Genomic DNA, 14,115 nt, shown 5'->3' on the forward strand with positions numbered 1-14,115 from the left:
TATATATAGGGCAGTACTGGGCAGAGCTGTATACAGGGGAGGGCTGTATATATATATAGGGCAGTACTGGGCAGAGCTGTATACAGGGGAGGGCTGTATATATAGGGCAGTACTGGGCAGAGCTGTATACAGGGGAGGGCTGTATATATAGGGCAGTACTGGGCAGAGCTGTATACAGGGGAGGGCTCTGCACATTCCTGCTCTCAGTCTTCGCTCACACATCATGAGGTTTGTTTTGCTGCTGATTCTTCTTGTGTTGCTTTAGTTTCTCCTCCTAGAGATTTCTTCCGGCAATGTATGAACTGTAGATATATTGTGACATGTAAGTGAATATATTGTGATATGCTAGTAGATATTATGTGACATATTAGTATATATAATGTGATATGTTAGTAGATATATTGTGATATGTTGTGACATGTTAGTGGATATATTGTGACATGTAAGTGGATATATTGTGATATGCTAGTAGATATTATGTGACATATTAGTATATATAATGTGATATGTTAGTAGATATATTGTGATATGTTGTGACATGTTAGTGGATATATTGTGACATGTAAGTGGATATATTGTGACATGTTAGTGGATTTATTGTGACATGTTAGTGGATCCATTGTGACATGTAAGTGAATATATTGTGATGTGTAAGTAGATATATTGTGATATGTTGTGACATGTTAGTGGATCTATTGTGACATGTTAGTGGATTTATTGTGACATGTTAGTGGATCTATTGTGACATGTAAGTGAATATAATGTGATGTGTAAGTAGATATATTGTGATATCTTAGTAGATATATTGTGACATGTTATTCGATAAATTATGATATGTTAGTAGATATGTTGTGACATGTCAGTGGATATGTTGTGATATGTTAGCGGATATATTGTGACATGTTAGATGATATATTGTAATGTGCTAGTAAATATTTAGTGATGTGTTAGTGGATATATTGTGATAGGTTAGTTAATATATTGGGACATGTTAGGAGATATATTGTGACAAGTTAGTGGATATATTGTGATATGTTAGTAAATATATTGTGACATGTTAGTAGATATATTGTTACATAAGCTGTGACTTCAGCCCTAGGGGAGATATAACACTTAATATATATTTCAGCAACTTATCTGTGTCTCCACCTCTGTCTCACTATGCAGCTCCCTCAACTATCTCCCCTCTCTAAAGACTTATATGGGCAGAATAAAGGGCATTATAGAGCTGCACTGAGCAGTTTAACCTGCAACTCCAGCACAAGCGGAGTTATAACACAAACTTGAGCTTTTTAGCAGCTTCGCTGTGTCTTCAGCTTTATCCTCATTCCATCTCCATAAACTTCTATGAGTAGCATGGATGGCATTACAAAGCAGTACTGAGCAGTCTACATTGTGAATCTAGCAGTAGGGGAGATATAACACTTACTAGAGCTTTCTACAGATTTTCTGTGTCTCACTACATCTGTCTCACTTTGCAGATCTTCCTCCCTCTCTCTTTAAACCTTTATGGGCAGCATAGGGAAAACATAGTACAGTAGAACTGAGCAGTGTAAGCTTTGCAGTGTAAGCAGTGTAAACATAGCAATACCTAACATATAACACTTACTAGAGCTTTCAGCAGCTTCTCTGTGTCTCTTTACCTCTGTCTCACTCTGCACATTCTTCCTCCTCTCCTCTCCATAGACTTCTATGTGCAGCATGAAGGACATTATAGAACAGTACTGAGCAGTGTAAGCTCTGAATCAAGCACTGGGTGAGATATAACAATAACTAGAGTTTTTTTTAGAAGCTTCTCTGTTTCTTCACCTCTGTCTCACTTTGTAGACCCCTTCTCTTCCTCCTCCTCCCCCTCCTTTCTCCAGAGACTTCTACAAGCAGGTTGGATGGCATTATAGAGCAGTACTGAGCAGTCTACACTGTGAATCCATCACTGGGTGAAGCTCTGCAGCTCCCTCTCCACCACGCCCCCCTTCTAGAGAGCACTGTAAGCTGTGTATAGTCTCTCTGCTTCCTGCAGGCTCTCACCCTTATCAGTGTCAGTCAGATAGAGAAGGAGCTGAGGGTCCTGTGCAGTAGCGGCATCATTGCTTGAAGGATGAGGGACATGTTCACACAGAATTCTTGCACAAAGATTTTAGTGCATATTTTAAACACACTTGCCCTCATTTACTATTGTGAATTTGCATCAAAATAAATATAACCCGACGTCTACACCACAATCTAAAAAAATCCTGAAAAGGGGGCGTGGCTACATGAAGTCTCCAAATCACAACCTATTTACTAAAGAGTGTACCCCAAAAAAGTGTAAGAAACACATAAACTTATCACATGACATAGACGGTATATACAAACTTCCAACCTTTAATAAAAATGAGATGACTAAGCCCGCCCTCTAATAATAATGAGATGCTGAGCCCGCCCTCTAATAATAATGAGATGCTGAGCCCGCCCTCTAATAATAGATGCTGAGCCTGCCCTCTAATAATAATGCGATGCTGAGCCCGCCCTCTAATAATAATGAGATGACTAAGCCCGCCCTCTAATAATAATGAGATGCTGAGCCCGCCCTCTAATAATAATGAGATGATGAGCCTGCCCTCTAATAATAATGAGATGCTGAGCCCGCCCTCTAATAATAATGAGATGACTGAGCCCGCCCTCTAATAATAATGAGATGCTGAGCCCGCCCTCTTATAATAATGAGATGCAGAGCCCGCCCTCTAATAATAATGAGATGTTGAGCCCGCCCTCTAATAATAATGAGATCATTAAGCCCGACCTCTAATAATAGATGCTGAGCCCGCCCTCTAATAATAATGAGATGCTGAGCCGGCCCTCTAATAATAGATGCTGTGCCTGCCCTCTAATAATAATGTGATGCTGAGCCCGCCCTCTAATAATAATGAGATGACTAAGCCCGCCCTCTAATAATAATGAGATGCTGAGCCCGCCCTCTAATAATAATGAGATGCTGAGCCCGCCCTCTAATAATAATGAAATGCTGAGCCCGCCCTCTAATAATAATGAGATGCTGAGCCCGCCCTCTAATAATAATGAGATGCTGAGCCCGCCCTCTTATAATAATGAGATGCTGAGCCCGCCCTCTAATAATAATGAGATGACTGAGCCCACCCTCTAATAATAATGAGATGCTGAGCCCGCCCTCTAATAATAATGAGATGACTGAGACCGCCCTCTAATAATAATGAGATGCTGAGCCCGCCCTCTTATAATAATGAGATGACTGAGCCCGCCCTCTAATAATAATGAGATGTTGAGCCCGCCCTCTAATAATAATGAGATCATTAAGCCCGCCCTCTAATAATAGATGCTGAGCCCGCCATCTAATAATAATGAGATGCTGAGCCCGCCCTCTAATAATAGATGCTGAGCCCGCCCTCTAATAATAATGAGATGCTTAGCCCGCCCTCTAATAATAATGAGATGCTGAGCCCGCCCTCTAATAATAATGCGATGCTGAGCCCGCCCTCTAATAATAATGCGATGCTGACCCCGCCCTCTAATAATAATGCGATGCTGAGCCCGCCCTCTAATAATAATGCGATGCTGAGCCCGCTCTCTAATAATAATGAGATGCTGAGCCCGCCCTCTAATAATAATGAGATGCTGAGTCCGCCCTCTAATAATAGATGCTGAGCCCGCCCTCTAATAATAATGAGATGCCTAGCCCGCCCTCTAATAATAATGCGATGCTGAGCACGCCCTCTAATAATAATGCGATGCTGAGTCCGCACTCTAATAATAATGAGATGACTGAGCCCGCCTTCTAATAATAATGAGATGACTGAGCCCACCCTCTAATAATAATGAGATGACTGTCCCCGCCCTCTAAGGATGATGATATGACTGAACCCGCCCTCTAATAATAATGAGATGCTGAACCCACCCTCTAATGATAATGAGATGACTGACCCCACCCTCTAATAATAATGAGATGACTGAACCCGCCCTCTAATAATGAGATGACTGAGCCCGCCCTCTAATAATGAAATGATTGAGCCCGTCCTCTAATCATAATGAGATGACTGGTCCCGCCCTTTAATGATAATGAGATGACTGAGCCCACCTCTAAGTATAATGAGATGATTAAGCCCACTCTCTAATGATAATGAGATGACTGAGCCCACCTCTAAGTATAATGACATGATTAAGCCCACTCTCTAATGATAAAGAGATGTCTGAGCCCACTCTCTAATAATGAGATGCTGTACCCGCCCTCTAATAATAATGAGATGCTGTACCCGCCCTCTAATATTAAAGAGATGACTGAGCCCACTCTCCAATGAGATGCTGTACCCGCCCTCTAATAATAATGAGATGCTGAACCCGCCCTCTAATAATAAAGAGATGTCTGAGCCAACTCTCTAATAATGAGATGCTGTACCCGTCCTCTAATAATAATGAGATGCTGAACCCGCCCTCTAATAATAAAGAGATGTCTGAGCCAACTCTCTAATAATGAGATGCTGTACCCGTCCTCTAATAATAATGAGATGCTGAACCCGCCCTCTAATAATAAAGAGATGTCTGAGCCAATTCTCTAATAATGAGATGCTGTACCCGTCCTCTAATAATAATGAGATGCTGAACCCGCCCTCCAATAATAATGAGATGACTGAGCCCACCTTCTAATAATAACAAGATTCTGAACCCGCCCTCTAATAATGAGATGACTGAGCCCGCCCTCTAATAATAATGAGATCATTAAGCCCACCCTCTAATAATAATGAGATCATTAAGCCCGCCCTCTAATAATAGATGCTGAGCCCGCCCTCTAATAATAATGAGATGCTGAGCCCGCCCTCTAATAATAATGAGATGCTGAGCCCGCCCTCTAATAATAGATGCTGAGCCCACCCTCTAATAATAATGAGATGCTGAGCCCGCCCTCTAATAATAATGAGATGCTGAGCCCGCCCTCTAATAATAGATGCTGAGCCCACCCTCTAATAATAATGAGATGCTTAGCCCACCCTCTAATAATAATGCGATGCTGAGCCCGCCCTCTAATAATAATGCGATGCTGAGCCCGCCCTCTAATAATAATGAGATGCTGAGCCCGCCCTCTAATAATAATGAGATGCTGAGCCCGCCCTCTAATAATAGATGCTGAGCCCACCCTCTAATAATAATGAGATGCTGAGCCCGCCCTCTCATAATAATGAGATGCTGAGCCCGCCCTCTAATAATAGATGCTGAGCCCACCCTCTAATAATAATGAGATGCTTAGCCCGCCCTCTAATAATAATGCGATGCTGAGCCCGCCCTCTAATAATAATGCGATGCTGAGCCCGCCCTCTAATAATAATGAGATGCTGAGCCCGCCCTCTAATAATAATGAGATGCTGAGCCCGCCCTCTAATAATAGATGCTGAGCCCACCCTCTAATAATAATGAGATGCTGAGCCCGCCCTCTAATAATAATGAGATGCTGAGCCCGCCCTCTAATAATAGATGCTGAGCCCACCCTCTAATAATAATGAGATGCTTAGCCCGCCCTCTAATAATAATGCGATGCTGAGCCCGCCCTCTAATAATAATGCGATGCTGAGCCCGCCCTCTAATAATAATGAGATTCTGACCTGCCCTCTAATAATAATGAGATGCTGAGCCCGCCCTCTAATGATAGATGCTGAGCCCGCCCTCTAATAATAATGAGATGCTGAGCCCGCCCTCTAATAATAATGCGATGCTGAGTCCGCCCTCTAATAATAATGCGATGCTGAGCCCGCCCTCTAATAATAATGCGATGACTGGCCCCGCCCTCTAAGGATGATGATATGACTGAGCCCGCCCTCTAATAATGAGATGCTGAACCCGCCCTCTAATAATAACGAGATGCTGAACCCGCCCTCTTATAATGAGATGACTGAGCCCGCCTTCTAATAATAATGAGATCATTAAGCCTACCCTCTAATAATAATGAGATGACTGAGCCTGCCCTCTAATAATAATGAGATGACTGAGCCCACCCTCTAATGACAATGAGATGACTGAGCCCGCCCTCTAATGATAGAGGGTGGGCTCAGTCATCTCATTATCATTATAGGCTGGGCTCAGTCATCTCATTATTATTAGAGGGTGGGCTCAGTCATCTCATCATTAGAGGGCGGGCTCAGTCATCTCATCATTAGAGGGCGGGCTCAGTCATCTCATTATTATTATAGGACGGGCTCAATCATCTCACTATCATTAGAGGTGTGCTCAGTCATCTCATTATTAATGAGATGATTGAGCCCGTCCTCTAATAATATTGAGATGACTGAGCCCACCCTCTAAGGATGATGATATGACTGAGCCCGCCCTCTAATAATGAGATGCTGAACCCTCCCTCTAATAATAATGAGATGCTGAACCCGCCCTCTAATGATAATGAGATAACTGGGCCCTCCCTCTAATGATAATGAGATGACTGAGCCCACCTTCTAATATTAATGAGATGACTGAGCCCGCCCTCTAATAATAATGAGATGACTGAGCCCGCCCTCTAATAATGAGATGACTGGTCCCGCCCTTTAATGATAATGAGATGACTGAGCCCGCCTCTAAGTATAATGACATGATTAAGCCCACTCTCTAATGATAATGAAATGACTGAGCCCACTCTCTAATAATGAGATGCTGTACCCGCCCTCTAATAATAATGAGATACTGAACCCGCCCTCTAATAATAATGAGATGCTGTACCTGCCCTCTAATATTAATGAGATGCTGTACCCGCCCTCTAATAATAATGAGATGACTGAGCCCACCCTCTAATGATAATGAGATGACTGAGCCCGCCCTCTAATAATAATGATCATTAAGCCCACCTTCTTATAATAATGAGATGACTGAGCCTGCCTTCTAATAATAATGAGATCATTAAGCCCACCCTCTAATGATAATGAGATGACTGAGCCCGCCCTCTAATAATAATGAGATCATTAAGCCCACCCTCTAATGATAATGAGATGACTGAGCCCGCCCTCTAATAATAATGATCATTAAGCCCACCTTCTAATAATAATGAGATGACTGAGCCCGCCCTCTAATAATAATGATCATTAAGCCCACCTTCTAATAATAATGAGATGACTGAGCCCGCCCTCTTATAATAATGAGATGACTGAGCCCGTCTTCTAATAATAATGATCATTAAGCCCACCTTCTAATAATAATGAGATGACTGAGCCCACCCTCTAATGATAATGAGATGACTGAGCCCGCCCTCTAATAATAATGATCATTAAGCCCACCTTCTTATAATAATGAGATGACTGAGCCTGCCTTCTAATAATAATGAGATCATTAAGCCCACCCTCTAATGATAATGAGATGACTGAGCCCGCCCTCTAATAATAATGAGATCATTAAGCCCACCCTCTAATGATAATGAGATGACTGAGCCCGCCCTCTAATAATAATGATCATTAAGCCCACCTTCTAATAATAATGAGATGACTGAGCCCGCCCTCTAATAATAATGATCATTAAGCCCACCTTCTAATAATAATGAGATGACTGAGCCCGCCCTCTTATAATAATGAGATGACTGAGCCCGTCTTCTAATAATAATGAGCTCATTAAGCCCACCCTCTAATAATAATTAGATCATTAAGCCTGCCCTCTAATAATAACGAGATGCTGAACCCGCCCTTTAATAATAATGAGATAACTGAGCCCGTCTTCTAATAATAATGAGATCATTAAGCCCACCCTCTAATAATAATGAGATGACTGAGCCCGTCTTCTAATAATAATGAGATCATTAAGCCCACCCTCTAATAATAATGAGATCATTAAGCCCGCCCTCTAATAATAACGAGATGCTGAACCCGCCCTTTAATAATAATGAGATGACTGAGCCCGCCGTCTAATGATAATGATCATTAAACCCACCTTCTAATTATAAAGAGATGCTGAACCCGCCCTCTTATAATAATGAGATGACTAAGCCCACCCTCTAATAATAATGAGATCATTAAGCCCGCCCTCTAATAATAATGAGATGCTGAACCCACCCTCTTATAATAATGAGATGACTGAGCCCGCCTTCTAATAATAATGAGATGACTGAGCCCGCCCTCATATTATAATGAGGTGACTGAGCCGGTTTTCTAATAATAATGAGATCATTAAGCCCACCCTCTAATAATAATGAGAACATTAAGCCCGCCCTCTAATAATAATGAGATGACTGAGCCCACCCTCTAATGACAATGAGATGACTGAGCCCGCCCTCTAATGATAGAGGGCAGGCTCAGTCATCTCATTATCATTATAGGCTGGGCTCCGTCATCTCATTACTTTTAGAGGGTGGGCTCAGTCATCTCATCATTAGTGGGAGGGCGCAGTCATCCCAATATTATTAGAGGGTGGGCTCAGTCATCTCATCATTAGTGGGAGGGTGCAGTTATCTCATTATCATTAGAGGGCGGGCTCAGTCATCTCATCATTAGAGGGCGGGCTCAGTCATCTCAATATTATTAGAGGGTGGGCTCAGTCATCCCAATATTATTAGAGGGTGGGCTCAGTCATCTCATCATTAGAGGGCGGGCTCAGTCATCTCATTATTATTAGAGGAAATGTTCAGTCATCTCATTATCATTAGAGGGCGGGCTCATTTATCTCATCATTAGAGGGCGGGCTCAGTCATCTCATTATTATTAGAGGACGGGCTCAATCATCTCACTATCATTAGAGGGCGGGCTCAGTCATCTCATTATTATTAGAGGACGGGCTCAATCATCTCACTATCATTAGAGGTGTGCTCAGTCATCTCATTATTAATGAGATGATTGAGCCCGCCCTCTAATAATAATGAGATGACTGAACATTTCCTCTAATAATAATGAGATGACTGAGCCCGCCCCCCTAAAATCATGAGATGATTGAGCCCGCCCTCTAATGATAATTAGATGCTGAACCCGCCCTCTTATAATAATGAGATCATTAAAGCCACCCTCTAATGATAATAAGATGACTGAGCCCGCCTTTTAATAATAATGAGATGCTGGACCCGCCCTCTAATAATAAAGAGATGACTGAGCCCGCCCTCTTATAATAATGAGATCATTAAATCCACCCTCTAATGATAATGAGATGACTGAGCTTGCCCTCTAATATTAATGAGATGACTCTGATAATCTCATCCTAATCTACACAGTAAAGTGAGATACAGAATAAAGCAGCTGCACCAATCTTCGGCCGCCCTAGTGGTCAGCGTATGCACAACACAATACTCTTCTGGATGGATTCCGGAGTCGTCCCATAGGTGATTGTGCTGGTGTATATGACCGTACCCTTCTTGCTCGTTCCGGTGTGGTGAGGGACCGCCGGTGGTCACTGGGGGACTGATCCGGTGCATTCTAGTCCTGGGCAGAGAAAGGGTTAATTGCAGCATCTCTGGAGGTCTATGGTAGTGAAGGTTTTAAAGGGGTGTGATCAAAGCTATGTTACATTGAGCACAGCAGGGGGCGCTATGTATCCAGCAATGTGAGATTTCAAAGGTAAGTAAAGAGTTAACATCATCTGCAAGATCTTACCCTGGGATGATAACTGATACAGCAGGACTCTGGGTGCAGGGAGTCGATGTGATGTGCGACCCCGCCAATAACCTGACAGGACAGGAGGACTCCGGGTGCAGGGAGTCGATGTGATGTGCGACCCCGCCAATAACCTGACAGGACAGGAGGACTCCGGGTGCAGGGAGGTGATGTGATGTGTCACCCCGCCAATAACCTGACAGGACAGGAGGACTCCGGGTGCAGGGAGGTGATGTGATGTGTGACCCCGCCAATAACCTGACAGGACAGGAGGACTCCGGGTGCAGGGAGGTGATGTGTCACCCCACCAATAACCTGACAGGACAGGAGGACTCCGGGTGCAGGGAGGTGATGTGATATGTCACCCCGCCAATAACCTGACAGGACAGGAGGACTCCGGGTGCAGGGAGGTGATGTCATGTGTGACCCCGCCAATAACCTGACAGGACAGGAGGACTCCGGGTGCAGGGAGGTGATGTGATATGTCACCCCGGCAATAACCTGACAGGACAGGAGGACTCCGGGTGCAGGGAGGTGATGTGTCACCCCACCAATAACCTGACAGGACAGGAGGACTCCGGGTGCAGGGAGGTGATGTGATATGTCACCCCGCCAATAACCTGACAGGACAGGAGGACTCCGGGTGCAGGGAGGTGATGTGATGTGTGACCCCGCCAATAACCTGACAGGACAGGAGGACTCCGGGTGCAGGGAGGTGATGTGATATGTCACCCCACAATAACCTGACAGGACAGGAGGACTCCGGGTGCAGGGAGGTGATGTGTCACCCCACCAATAACCTGACAGGACAGGAGGACTCCGGGTGCAGGGAGGTGATGTGATATGTCACCCCGCCAATAACCTGACAGGACAGGAGGACTCCGGGTGCAGGGAGGTGATGTGATGTGTGACCCCGCCAATAACCTGACAGGACAGGAGGACTCCGGGTGCAGGGAGGTGATGTGATGTGTCACCCCACCAATAACCTGACAGGACAGGAGGACTCCGGGTGCAGGGAGGTGATGTGATATGTCACCCCGGCAATAACCTGACAGGACAGCAGGACTCCGGGTGCAGGGAGGTGATGTGATGTGTCACCCCACCAATAACCTGACAGGACAGGAGGACTCCGGGTGCAGGGAGTCGATGTGATGTGCTACCCCGCCAATAACCTGACAGGACAGGAGGACTCCGGGTGCAGGGAGGTGATGTGATGTGTCACCCCGCCAATAACCTGACAGGACAGGAGGACTCCAGGTGCAGGGAGGTGATGTGATGTGTCACCCCGCCAATAACCTGACAGGACAGGAGGACTCCGGGTGCAGTGAGGTGATGTGATGTGTGACCCCGCCAATAACCTGACAGGACAGCAGGACTCCGGGTGCAGGGAGGTGATGTGATGTGTCACCCCACCAATAACCTGACAGGACAGGAGGACTCCGGGTGCAGGGAGTCGATGTGATGTGCTACCCCGCCAATAACCTGACAGGACAGGAGGACTCCGGGTGCAGGGAGGTGATGTGATGTGTCACCCCGCCAATAACCTGACAGGACAGGAGGACTCCAGGTGCAGGGAGGTGATGTGATGTGTCACCCCGCCAATAACCTGACAGGACAGGAGGACTCCGGGTGCAGGGAGGTGATGTGATGTGTCACCCCGCCAATAACCTGACAGGACAGGAGGACTCCGGGTGCAGGGAGGTGATGTGATGTGTCACCCCGCCAATAACCTGACAGGACAGGAGGACTCCAGGTGCAGGGAGGTGATGTGATGTGCGACCCCGCCAATAACCTGACAGGACAGGAGGACTCCAGGTGCAGGGAGGTGATGTGATGTGTGACCCCGCCAATAACCTGACAGGACAGGAGGACTCCGGGTGCAGGGAGTCGATGTGATGTGCGACCCCGCCAATAACCTGACAGGACAGGAGGACTCCGGGTGCAGGGAGTCGATGTGATGTGCGACCCCGCCAATAACCTGACAGGACAGGAGGACTCCGGGTGCAGGGAGGTGATGTGATGTGTGACCCCGCCAATCACCTGACAGGACAGGAGGACTCCGGGTGCAGGGAGGTGATGTGATGTGTGACCCCGCCAATAACCTGACAGGACAGGAGGACTCCGGGTGCAGGGAGGTGATGTGATGTGTGACCCCGCCAATAACCTGACAGGACAGGAGGACTCCGGGTGCAGGGAGGTGATGTGATATGTCACCCCGCCAATAACCTGACAGGACAGGAGGACTCCGGGTGCAGGGAGGTGATGTCATGTGTGACCCCGCCAATAACCTGACAGGACAGGAGGACTCCGGGTGCAGGGAGGTGATGTGATATGTCACCCCGCCAATAACCTGACAGGACAGGAGGACTCCGGGTGCAGGGAGGTGATGTGATGTGTGACCCCGCCAATAACCTGACAGGACAGGAGGACTCCGGGTGCAGGGAGGTGATGTGATGTGTCACCCCACCAATAACCTGACAGGACAGGAGGACTCCGGGTGCAGTGAGGTGATGTGATGTGTGACCCCGCCAATAACCTGACAGGACAGCAGGACTCCGGGTGCAGGGAGGTGATGTGATGTGTCACCCCGCCAATAACCTGACAGGACAGGAGGACTCCGGGTGCAGGGAGGTGATGTGATGTGTCACCCCGCCAATAACCTGACAGGACAGCAGGACTCCGGGTGCAGGGAGGTGATGTGATATGTCACCCCGGCAATAACCTGACAGGACAGGAGGACTCCGGGTGCAGGGAGGTGATGTGATGTGTGACCCCGCCAATAACCTGACAGGACAGGAGGACTCCAGGTGCAGTGAGGTGATGTGATGTGTCACTCCGCCAATAACCTGACAGGACAGGAGGACTCCGGGTGCAGTGAGGTGATGTGATGTGTGACCCCGCCAATAACCTGACAGGAAAGCAGGACTCTGGGTGCAGGGAGGTGATGTGATGTGTGACCCCGCCAATTACCTGACAGGACAGGAGGACTCCGGGTGCAGGGAGGTGATGTGATGTGTCACCCCCCCAATAACCTGACAGGACAGCAGGACTCTGGGTGCAGGGAGGTGATGTGATGTGTCACCCCGCCAATAACCTGACAGGACAGGAGGACTCCGGGTGCAGGGAGGTGATGTGTCACCCCACCAATAACCTGACAGGACAGGAGGACTCAGGGTGCAGGGAGGTGATGTGATGTGTCACCCCGCCAATAACCTGACAGGACAGGAGGACTCCGGGTGCAGGGAGGTGATGTAATGTGTGACCCCGCCAATAACCTGACAGGACAGGAGGACTCCGGGTGCAGGGAGGTGATGTGATGTGTCACCCCACCAATAACCTGACAGGACAGGAGGACTCCGGGTGCAGGGAGGTGATGTGATGTGTCACCCCACCAATAACCTGACAGGACAGGAGGACTCCGGGTGCAGGGAGGTGATGTGATGTGTCACCCCGCCAATAACCTGACAGGACAGCAGGACTCCGGGTGCAGGGAGGTGATGTGATATGTCACCCCGGCAATAACCTGACAGGACAGGAGGACTCCGGGTGCAGGGAGGTGATGTGTCACCCCACCAATAACCTGACAGGACAGGAGGACTCCGGGTGCAGGGAGGTGATGTGATGTGTCACCCCGCCAATAACCTGACAGGACAGGAGGACTCCGGGTGCCGGGAGGTGATGTGATGTGTCACCCCACCAATAACCTGACAGGACAGGAGGACTCCGGGTGCCGGGAGGTGAGGTGATGTGTCACCCCACCAATAACCTGATAGGACAGGAGGACTCCGGGTGCAGGGAGGTGATGGGATGTGTCGTTGCCCTCTAGTGGATTCTCTCGTCTTGTCCAGTGATTCTCAGTTAGAATGATGAACACAGGGCGGTAACAATACGGCTCTAGATGAGGAGGGGCGGGCCCCGGGGTCATATTAGTCGGTGACCCCAACATTCCTGCACAAAGCCGCGTCCTGAAGGATTAGAAATCTCTATTTCAGGCTTAAAGGTTTGTGTTTAGAAATTGTTTTATTATACATCTCAGGAACCTCTATGCTGTGCTTTGCCGAGACTTCACCATAACTGTGACCAGACCGCCGAAACACTGCACCATAACTGTGACCAGACCTCCGAGACACTGCACCATAACTGTGACCAGACCTACGAGACACTGCACCATAACTGTGACCAGACCGCCGAGACACTGCACCATAACTGTGACCAGACCCCCGAGACACTGCACCATAACTGTGACCAGACCGCCGAGACACTGCACCATAACTGTGACCAGACCCCCGAGACACTGCCCCATAACTGTGACCAGACCGCCGAGACACTGCCCCATAACTGTGACCAGACCGCCGAGACACTGCACCATAACTGTGACCAGACCGCCGAGACACTGCACCATAACTGTGACCAGACCCCCGAGACACTGCCCCATAACTGTGACCAGACCGCCGAGACACTGCCCCATAACTGTGACCAGACCGCCGAGACACTGCCCCATAACTGTGACCAGACCGCCGAGACACTGCCCCATAACTGTGACCAGACCCCCGAGACACTGCAC

At 47.6% G+C, this 14,115-nt stretch overlaps 1 protein-coding gene across 1 annotated transcript in view; it reads left to right on the forward strand.

The window, feature by feature from the left end:
* Positions 1-185: 185 nt before the first annotated feature.
* SLC4A2 (solute carrier family 4 member 2) overlaps positions 186-14,115 on the forward strand; it is a 218,033-nt gene continuing 204,103 nt past the window's right edge. Inside the window, exon 1 of the mRNA XM_056553833.1 lies at positions 186-228. The gene's annotated coding sequence lies outside the window, so the exon portion shown is untranslated. The remainder of the gene's footprint in view (positions 229-14,115) is intronic.

Source organism: Hyla sarda, unplaced genomic scaffold (genome assembly GCF_029499605.1).
Source record: "Hyla sarda isolate aHylSar1 unplaced genomic scaffold, aHylSar1.hap1 scaffold_399, whole genome shotgun sequence".
NCBI lineage: Eukaryota > Metazoa > Chordata > Amphibia > Anura > Hylidae > Hyla > Hyla sarda.